Here is an 11,456-nt window from a genome sequence, read left to right as displayed (position 1 = left end):
TTATTATAATTATTATTCTCATTATTATTATTATGATTAATATTATGTACATTCTTTACTTGTTGGAGGCCAATGATGTTTTAATAAAAGTATAAATAAAAGAATAATGATGAGAGCATGGTTTCTTTTTCCAAATTGTTCATTACGATTAAATACATCTTATTTTCAGCTAAATTAAGGACTATTTGGTGCTCTTGATGTACTTGAAAGCAACAGCTACACAACAGGAACACAACAGCAAGGCATTTCTGTTATGTTTTGCATGGAAGAATCCACACAGCACATAAATATTTAGACTGAGCAGCCTCCTCCAGGAACCCGGCATTCATTTTCTACCCCTCAGGCTACCACATTTGGGGAAAGCAGGCAATGAATTTATCTTTTAAAATGTGATAAAAATGTATGAACCTTTTCTCAAATTGTTTCTCCCCTTTCCTCCCAGTCCTCTTTATAACCTTCCCACTCTGTTCTGTTAACACTAATCTCCTCTGCACCGACCTGGTATCAGTTATCAAACAGAACTTTTTACAGCTGATGAATTACCTTCAAGTCTCCACTGAGAATTTTATTAACTGACCCAAGTGTTTGTAGTGGGAGGCGGAGAGGTCAGCCGCATGAGGAAAGTCACTTTACTGTCGACAGGTTAACGAAGGTTAAGTGCTGATCTCAGCTCACGGAGACACACTCTCAGACCCTGAACGGCCCCACTCCATTAGCAATAACTGTCGGCTGCAGAGTGACAAAGAGACTGGATGATTATCAAAGGAGTGACATTTCTCTTTACATTTAAAAAAAAAAGATCATTCTGATTTTATTCACAGTTCTCAAAGTAGTGCAATGTTTTTTTTCTATTTCAACCATAGGAGCTGAATCAGACTGACTGAACGGCAAAGACCAGAATAAGCTTCAGTCATATTATAATTTACAAAGAAAGATATGACTGCTTTAATATTTGGTTTTCAAGCTGTAATTAATTTAAGTTGTCCTCATTTGCAGGAGTACAACTACAGAACGAGGAAAGATATAAGTAGGTTTGGTCACTGTGCTGCCAAATGTCCTTAGCGAAGCAAAGACAGCCATTGCAACAGATTAATTATATTTTTATTTATATTCAGGTAAAATTGTGCTTGGTTGGCAAATTGCTACAAGATCCAAGTTACAGCACATTTGCTTACGGACAAACCAGGAAGTTTTTTTGCAAAATATGCAAAATACACAGCAAAGAACAGTCACAAAACCTTGTTTAGGAAGAAACTAAATATAAACACTGATGTGCTGATTTCATTCGCAGTGCCCACTATATTGCTGCTTCACGCTCATCAAACAACCAATCGTTTAACTGGGTGAGCAGGATCAGTTTGGGGCTTACAGTATCTGTACAAACCCTTCTTTTGGAATCTCTTCTGTAGAAACATATTGATTGTTCTTGCCCTTGGAGTATTAAATATTTCTGAGGCGTATCTCCACAGGCACATCCAGTTCATTCTGGCTGTCTGTTTTCAGTCCGGTTCCTGTCTTACAGTAATTCTCCACCATAAGGCCTAATTATATTATGTAGCGCTCACACAGCGTAGTTTTGCTGCTATTTCCGGGGGGATTTTCATGCTGTTCAACCACGCTCATATGGCACATTAAATATGTTATATGTTTTTTAGATTTTATTTTATTTTATTTAGTCATTTATTTATGCACTGTAGTGAAAAGGTGAATGTGAAAAAGCACAATAAAAGAGAAAGAGAAAGAGCTATTGAATTCTGGTTATCTAGGATCATTTGAGTTCATAGTTTTTATACCTATTGGTAAAAAAGACATGGTACTCACCATATGAATTGTTGAGATCTGGGAACATGAAGACATTGCTAAAAAAAAAAAAGAAGAAGACCAGAGCAAAAAACACATATGGTCAGACAATCATACAGGTTTTGAATAAACCTCCAAATAAAAGCAACAGCCAAACTTATTTGGAAAAGAAAACAAGGGGCAAACAGTAAAATTATTTCCGATATTTCACACCAGAAGTCCAACAGCGGAACACCGAGCCGAGCATTGCCAATTTGTCCAGTGCGGAGCGTAAGCCACAGCTGAGTGTGCTGCACTGATTTCTGCAACACTTCTGCAACAAATTGAACATGTGGAATTCTGGCATTGAAGTTAAGACGATGATAATTGTACTGTAGTGAAGAACTGAGGAACTGAGTTAATTTACACCATCTCGGAATTCCCATGGTTATGAAACCCTGATCCTACCAGGACATGGCAAAAATCTCCAGCATGACAGAAAACATCAAAGAAAATGAGGATTAATTATTTTTTTGTTATTTTAATATTATTATCATTACTGTTTACATTCTGTTTGGTGGACCATACCTAGCCCCGTACAGGCTTCCTGTGCAATCTGGGATTATTACTGACATTTTGGTTTCACTCACTCACTTTTACCTTCAACTAAAGTGGGTTAAATAATCTATATTTTTGTCTTGTTTGCAACCGATCTGATGATCTGCCCCATAAGAATTTGTTGCAAGAATTCTGACATATCATCAGATCTCAGGAATTACTTTTAGAAGTATTTCTCACAACCAATAGAAACAATGGAAGAAAACTACAAAGTAAGACCCCGATTTATTGAATTATCCTTGAAATGTGACAAAAGCCTATGGTCAGACTCAAACCCAAAACATCCCTGTTGCATCATTACATAATACACTGTGCATCTCAAATGGTGCATCATGGTGCAATCGGTTTCTGTTGATCTGTTTTTTCACTGTGCCTCAATTCAGTGTTTCATATTAATGCAAACATCGCATTGCACTGTTTACTGTCAATCATCCGTCACCCACAGGAAGACATATAACTCTCCCCCAAGTAAATAATCCCTCAAAATCTTGTCACTTACACATTTTATTGTCGCAGCCGCGTCTCTATATTTGGGGCATCCTTGTTAGCGAGGACAGCAGTTAATCTAGGTCTGACTCTGTGCAACATAAACAAGATTAAAAAAAGAAAAATCTAATTACACACCTCATGCACCACAAAATGATTTGTTAAAAGTAAATAGGCTATAATTCTAAATGGTGAAATGACACCCGTATTATCTTTTAACTCTAACAGAGCCGCAGCATTGTGAGGTGACTAAATGTCTGCTGATTTCGGAGCCTATGTCGACAGCTGAGAGTCTGGTTGACTCTCTACTGAAACTCACATTATTAAATCTCTCCTATGCTGTCAAACCAGTAGACTCAGCTATTTTTTTTTTTTTTTCAATTCAAGGAATGGAAATGGAGAACCACATCCAAAATTTAATTAAAAATGTCTCCCTGTTTGAATAAGAGCCACAGAACCAGTCGTTGGTACTTTTTAGAACCTTTATGTCAGCCACTGAAATCTTTGTTGTGGTCTGGATCACAGCTCATTGTTAGGCTTACAGCATAATGCCACTATTGTTTGAATAAATCTTGTCAGCGCAAGTGGTTGAAGGCGGGAAGTAAATGGCAAACTTGGGGATAGAATAAATTACCTGTGGCTGCCTCTGCAACAGATCACCTTTCAGAGACCCCCTGAGCGAGGGATTCATCCATAAATCACCCGGCCTTCAAATGAGGAATGTAATTGTGCTCTCTCCATATGTAATAAGTTGGTAAAAAGCGCTTTCTCTCTCGCTGCCTGTGATTTACTGTGTATCTATGACTTCCCAAAGCACTTAGTCTCAGCCAAATTAAATGAGAAACAATCAGATGAAGGTGGCGTCTTCAGTTTTCACAGACCCTCTTTTGACCACTTTTGGATTTGCTGACTTGTAGGAGTTTGTCCACTCAGTCGCTTCACTGGTTTCTCTCTCCGCTTCACACTGGTTAGTAAAAGTCTCCATTCTCACGCCGTAATCACTTTGTTGGCTACACACCCCTTCAACTGTACTACCCACTGCGCACAGTAATCTATATGGAAATAGCTCTTTGACTGTGCTTCTGTCATAAAGCTGCAGCACATTTATTGTCCACTGGAAGCTTGGTCAACAAACAGTGATTCTTCAGTCCTACCCGAAAGGGGATAAATGTTTAGGGAGGACTTCTGTTTTTTGGATGATGACATTTCTGCAGCCGTGTATTTGCATTTTCACAGCTCTCCACAGCAGTTAGTGGAGTCTTACTCTCAGATTTGAAGTCTGTGAAAGATTTTAGGAACACTTCAGACAGAATGGAGAGGACCCCACATCAAACAGGAAGAAGAATGTTGCCGTGGAGTCAGTGATTTACTTGGCAACAACTTGAGCCCCATTATTTTTAGCCTATATTCGTTTAAATTTTTGGCAAATGAGCGCCATTAATAGTATGCCGAATTAGCTATTAGCTAATTAGCTCTGTTTGCAGTGTTCCCACAGGTGTACAGACAACAATCACTGGATTACATAATAACTTTAAACTTAAAAAGTGTAATGATTCTTTTGATGATTAGTCTAAAGTCTAATTATATTCATGTTTTATGTGAGCAACAATATTAACTGTCATTCACATTAAAGCTTAGGTAGAAACTCAAAACTAGTTTGAGTTTTCAAATCTCACAGAATTACCAACTGTTGAATATTTATTAACTTACATTGCAAAAGAATAACAAGAACAAACATTTCGGATAATGGATTCCTCTGTGTTCAATACATGAAGATTTGTGGCATCATGTAAATTCCCAGTTAGCTGTAGCTTCACTCATTTCAACCTGAGCGGTGGTTTAATCAGCAGGACTAATTGAAAACACCTGTTTGTGCAGGTAATTTCTCATAAAGACTTGTTTTTCCTTTTCTGTATGGATATAAACAAACAGGTACACCGTGTTAACTGTGAGCTTTACAAATGCTGCTAGTCAATTTTTTTTTACTTTGGAGACAGCCAGGCTAGCTGTTACCCCCTGCTGTCTGCCGTCATGCTATGCTAGCTAAGCTTACTGTATACTTACCACACAGACATGAAAGCAGCAACGAGCTTCTCATCTATTTCTCTGTAAGAAAGAGAATGAACATGTTTCCCACACTGTCAAAGCATTCCTTTAAAGCCTCCCTATGATGTAATTCCTTCACAAACCCCACTGTACGCTGGTGTTATCTGTCCACACCAAGCAGTCAGGCAAAATTAGCGACTAGCTTGTGAACGTAGCTTATTGGAGAAGCTAAAGAGGCAGTCATTGCCCTCTGGAGTTACTGGAATTGGAAACCATAACAGAGCCAAAGGATGAGTGAATATTGTACTTAACATTTGAGAGGACAACAAACACGACTCCAAATGAATGCTAATGTTGCTCCATGGCTGCTTGATGTGTATAGGGAACCATTCGCTGCCACTATATCAACTTTACATAGTGATAGTTTGTCTGTTTCATTTACAGGTTGCTGTGCTGCCCTCAAGTGGCCAAAAAGAAAACATTGCACATAGGACAGATGTCACTTATAAAGAAGATAGATCACATGTAGAAATAAAGTCAATAATAACAAACAAAAAGATGTACTAAAGAAACATAAAATAAAATAAAACTGAACTGATGACTGAAATTAGAAAAAAAAAAAATCACAAATTATGTTTTCCATACAGAAATACTCCAGTGGCTACAACATAATATCCATGCAATCAGCAAAACAAAATAGCTGAAAAAGATTAATTTCACACACACACACACACACACAAATACTAAAAATAGCACTGATTAGACGTTTAATCATTTACCTATAATACATATAATTCACAAAAAAAAGGAGGAAGTAGTCCATTTTAATTATGGATAACAATACGCTGAATTATGACCATGACTTCCGCTGAAAACCAAGTAATATAACCGAGTCAGCTTTACTCTTTTAATTTAAAATTCGATTAGATTCTACATTTCAGGCTACAATAAATGCAAACCTTGGACTCTGTCCAACACTAATGTGTTCTTGTAATGATGGATGTCTGTGGAATAGCCTAACAAAAGTCCACAGCACTCAGTGATCTATGGCACACCACACATCCTAACTCCAACCTTGATTAAAAGGCTGAATGCATGACTCACCATTAGTTGATTTTCCCCAGATGGTCTTATCAAAACTATCAGTCTCCATTGCACACTGCTAGCTTCACCAGAGCTGACTTCTTAATATTCATACATACAATAGATAAGAAGGTATTGTGTTACCTTCATGAACTGTTCAGCGTGTGCAGAATGGATTAATCACAGAGCCACAATGCACAGGGGAACAGACTGCGGGAGCTGTCATAAACTTATAAGCGTAAATGAAAGCTGAGTGTGCATTGTTGCTGAAAGTCCTGCTGTTAGTTGTGAAAACAGCTGACTGTCCTCTGAGTTTATTGCTTGATTTATATCCTATTTTCAAAAGGGGCTTCATTATTGGCTGAACAGCCAGTGACCACAGGTTACAGCTCTGATAATGCCACTGTCCTCATCATTATTCAGTTTATTTTAATTTCATCTAGTTATAAAGTTTGCAGAGGGTTTAAATACCAGGGAAAGGTCACATGGTCGTAATGGAGCTCGATGTACCGCTTAAGGATTGTGGACTGTTAGTTTAGAGACTTTAAATGGACTCTTAGTTTTTTGACTGCTGAACAAAAAGACAGGTTATCAAATCTTAAAACCAATAAAAAGAAGCAGCGTGATAAGACCAAAATTCCACTGGCATTTTCAATAATACAAAAACTCACAAACTGTTAGAAAATAGTCATGTGAATAACTCATTTTGTCTAGAAAGGGATGGTTAATTCTTAAAAAAATGATTTGTTGGTATTGAAAATGTGCTTTTATTGGGCTTTATTGCAATAGTTCATAAATCTCTGGGTCAGGACCTGCCTAAGATAGATCTGAGGGCTCTTGAATAAACAGATTCAGAAAGAAGCCTTTTTTTTACTCTGTTTTTGTTTGTGAATTGCAGCAAAATTTTTTAATCTTAAGGCACCAAAAATGTTTTAATTTCTTTGATCTAACTGACCGCCACCCAGTGATATCTGCAATCAGTGATAAGGGGTAGTAAGAAGACATTGCTTCATTTTTAAGGGGATACAAGCCAAAAGGATAGAGAACCACTGCTTTAACAAACACTATTTCTCACAAACTCAAGACCTCAGAGGGTTACATGTCAGACTGAGGCCAGTTGGCCACAGCAACAGGGAGGACGGATTGCAGCTATTCTGAAGAATCCAAATAGCTTTCTGTTTTAATTGAGACAATTCTTCAGTAAAACCTAAATGGTCTGTACTTATATAGCGCCTTTCTAGTCTTTCGACCACTCAATACGCTGTACACTACATGCCACACTCACCCATCCACACACATTTATACACTGATGGCAGTGGCTGCTATACAAGGTGCCAACTGCTCATCAGAACAGAAACTAACCATTCAAACACAGCTGCGCAGCATCAGGAGCAATTTGGGGTTCAGTATCTTGCTTAAGGACACTTCAAAGTGCAGTGTGTGGAGCTGCAGATTAAACCACCAACGTTCTGATTAGCAGATGACCCGCTTTGCCTCTGAGCCACAGCCACCCCATTAAACTAGTTCCAGGTCTGAGGTCTGTGGATTATCTTGACCAACCAGGACTTTGTTTCTGGCAGAAAATTGGATATTTATTAATTTCCATTAAATTAGGCAAATGTCAAAGATTATATTTCAAAACCAAAACAATCTGGTCAAACATGGTTAGACACCATGAGAGGTAAGTAAGAAAATCCTTGTTTTGCCCATGGGCCAAAGTTGGACCACCAATAGGTGCTTTTGGCTTGTGACCCACCATTAGGTTTCTGTTTTGGCCCTCCAAGGGAAAAAAGGTTGAGCGCACCTGCTTTAAACAAAAATGCAGAGTCGAAGTTCACCAGCTAATGCCAGCATGCTACAGAGGAAGCCACACCAAACCAGTAGTTAAGGACACAAGGGCAACCCACAACACCTTGTGTTCAGCAGCACATGGTGCCCTTTTGAGGGACTGCAGCAAGTGGCAGCAACCCAGTTTGCTCACCATCCATCACTGCAACACCCAAACAGCAGAGTGGAGTCAAAAATACTGCTAAGGCACAAACAAGGAAAGAAATGTCCCCAAACTGTAACTGTGGGGGCGGTAGGGTGAACAGATAAACAACTTTTCAAAGCAGGATTACGGTGCTGTACTGTATGCCGAGGCCAGGATGCGTGGGCCTTGTCTTTAAATGTGGAAACAACAAATAGCGGAGGGAAGCTAAGCCGGCGTTCACAGGAGACACGCAGTAGCTGCCCAAACAGGCTTGTTAGGGGGCAGAGAGGGAACTCATCAGTGCACAAGATCACGGCTGACAGAGAAGCTTGTTAGTTGCAGCACAGTAGCCAAGAGGGTGGCTCATTAGGGAGAAGCACCAGTAGCCTGCACGGGCCGTGCTGGTCTCACCAGATGGCTGTGTGTCTGCTGGCTGATGAAGGATATGGACATCCATCATTAACAAATTACGTGCAGTGTGTTTTTCGTGCAGGAAATCATATAGAAAGCGTTCATTCCAGTCATGTTTTGACTATGTCACAATTTGATGTTTGAAACTTTATAGACTGCCATTCATTTGGGTAAAGGGGCTCCATTTTCGTTTCATCCTGAGGTGTAACAAAGTTTGTCTATGACACTGTGATATGAATCCTTTCACAACATTGCCCCCTACTGGTGCTAATAACTAAAAATCTAGATTTATGGAGGCAAGATGCAATCAAAACATGAATTTTCCAATCACTCGCCCCTCAATGGACCCTTCACATGTAGTCAGCCGTCACCATAAATAACAAATTGTTTGCAATCATCCTGTCTGGCTAAGTACAGTGCTCTTCAGCTTGATTATCGCACAAGACAAGTTTCCAGTAAGGACCAATAAATCATTATTCATCATTCACTCAGGGAGAAATACAAGCTGTTGCAGCAATATCTCAATCATGAGTAGGACTCATTCATTTAGATATTCTTTTCAGGGATGCTTCAACCAAATAGCAGATGATTTATTTGCTATCCAATCTCACACATATCGCAAAAATTAAAAGTATTGTTGCATGGCATTACTTTGAGCACTGACTGAATAGGAATTTATCCACAGCTGATGTGATTGGAAGATGCTAGAACTTTAATTAAAAATCTGTCAATTTTGAACTGAAGAAAAGCCCGGCCGGCAGTATGAGAAAAGAAAGGATGCAATCAAGCCAGGGTGATATGGAAAGAATATTTTAAAGAATTTTTCTTGAAAAGTGTTTTAATTACTGGTGCAACAGAGTAGCCATAAGGAGTACATCAAACTCATTAACTTTTCCTTAAGGGTCATTTCACCAAGAAAGATTTGTTACATATCTTACACTGTTCGTATCAAAATTGTGAAAGTTGCACTGTGTCATTTGGCTTCTGGTTTAAGGGGGGAAAAAACCTTTTGGTCAGCAATTCTGAAGTGTTCCTCCAGTGTTGTCACTTTCTGTTAATTAAATCTTACAGCAACGAATTAGAATAAATTATAGAAGTTAGTACAATATTGTTGGAGATCATAAATTGTTCTGTGCGTCTTCAGAAATTAACATTTTAAAGCAATAATTTAAGTCCTGCAATCAAAATCCAACTTAAAGGGACACTTCACTTATTTTACACATGAAGTTCAGTTTATTCGTCATGTGATGCACTATACAAACAGCCCAGACAATTGTGCGATGTCTTCTGGGGTTCTGGAGGAGGCTTTACAAAGTCTGACGTTGCAATATGGGAGATGTAGATCCAGTGTTTTTGGAGTAAGTAACTTATATATGGGACTAAAAGTCCGGGTCTCAACCACAATTTTGATTGTTCTTTCTAAATTATCCATTTCTTTCAAGCACCCCAACGTTATGGAAGTGCAATACTTTACTGGAGAACCTTTTTAAGTGAAAGTACAGAAGTATTATCAGCAGAATGTACCTTAAACCTGCTACAAGGAGTTTTAACAAGACCATCAGCAAGAAGATTGGCCATTTCTGTATGGATATTCTCTGCCACCGGGTTGAATTCAGTTGGATTCCCCTTGACACATCATCACTTGTCTACAGGGGTTGTCAGAATCAACAAAATTTAAGTTCCTTGTACTAATTGAGCAGACAAATCATATGTAAAATCTGTTAAAAGTACATTATTTTCTTCTGAATTGCGGTGGAACACAAGTATAAAGTGACATAAAATGGAAATATTCACAAAATTACTTTAAAATTATAGTAAAGTACAGTTCTTTCACCAATACTTGTATCCAAACTATGGGGTAAAAAGAGTCAAAGTGCCCTTTTAAATCAATTAAAAACATCAGTACATGCTGTGAAAAACAAAAACAGCACAAGCAAAAGATACATGTACAAATGGCTTCATTTAATTTATGTATTTCACAAACAATCCAATAACTTATGAGACAAATGTACAGGAATTATTTTGCCATTTTATTTTTTTTTCTTCACATTATTGCTTTACAGTAAAATGCATTGGTTGGATATGTCCAGTATAGCAAGACAATACATTCATATAAGTTATACAGATGTCCTCAGTAATGTTTTATAGTAACTAACTTTACATTAAATATATTTTTTAGTCATTTATTATTCTTGACAAACAACTCCCACGTCACATTGAGCTCACAGTGCATCAGGTCGCATTCGATCAAGAAATACATACCGGTCTTCTCGTGTTCAATTGCCATTTCTAACGCGTGTTTTCTAAAGTGTGTGCGCTTAATTTGTACACAGGATCTTAATACAATCCGAATTTATGCAGAGCTACGACAAGTATGGCAACTGAATTCTACTTTTTTTTTTCCTCCTCTTCCAAAAAAAGTGACTTTGTAACAAAGATGCGAGTCAGACAACCGGTGAGAATGTACGCTGTGTGTCAAGATGAGGACAAAAAGAGGAGCAGTGTTTGTTTTTCTTCCCCCTGCTGTGGTGTTACCACTCAAACCTGGCAACCGGGACATGACCACACAGAGCAACAACAAAAATATACACCAAAAGAAAAAAACCTTAACACTGCACATTCTGAATCAACTCAAGTACAATACAGACGTGCTTTCCCCACAAAAAGCATTAAAAGATTAGGTCCTGTATCTACAGAAGACCCACTGACAAAAGGTTAAGGGGGAGGAAGGGGAGGTGTACGAGGATGACAGTGGGTGTGTCGTGGAGTCTGTAGGCCCTGTGTGGTCACCTCCGTCCAGTAAACACAGCTGTGTGAACCCCAATAGAGTAGCAGCTTAAGGGGGTCCAGCTTTTTTTCTTTTTTTTAATTCCTTAAAGTCTGCTCTCATCCAGATACTTTGAAAAGTGACAATGTCCCGAGGGCGGTGGAGGAAAACCATCCATCCATCCATGCATTCCCTGCTGCCCCTCTGCTCCTTCAGCTAGGGTTGGTGGAGTTAATGCCCTTGTGCAAGAGGGGACAAGAGTGGAAAGAGAAGAGAGGAAAAAGGGAGTGTATG

Source organism: Morone saxatilis, unplaced genomic scaffold (assembly GCF_004916995.1).
Source record: "Morone saxatilis isolate NCDOM2014 unplaced genomic scaffold, NCSU_SB_2.0 Contig7, whole genome shotgun sequence".
NCBI classification, from domain to species: domain Eukaryota; kingdom Metazoa; phylum Chordata; class Actinopteri; family Moronidae; genus Morone; species Morone saxatilis.
Note: the sequence above shows the minus strand (reverse complement) of the source record.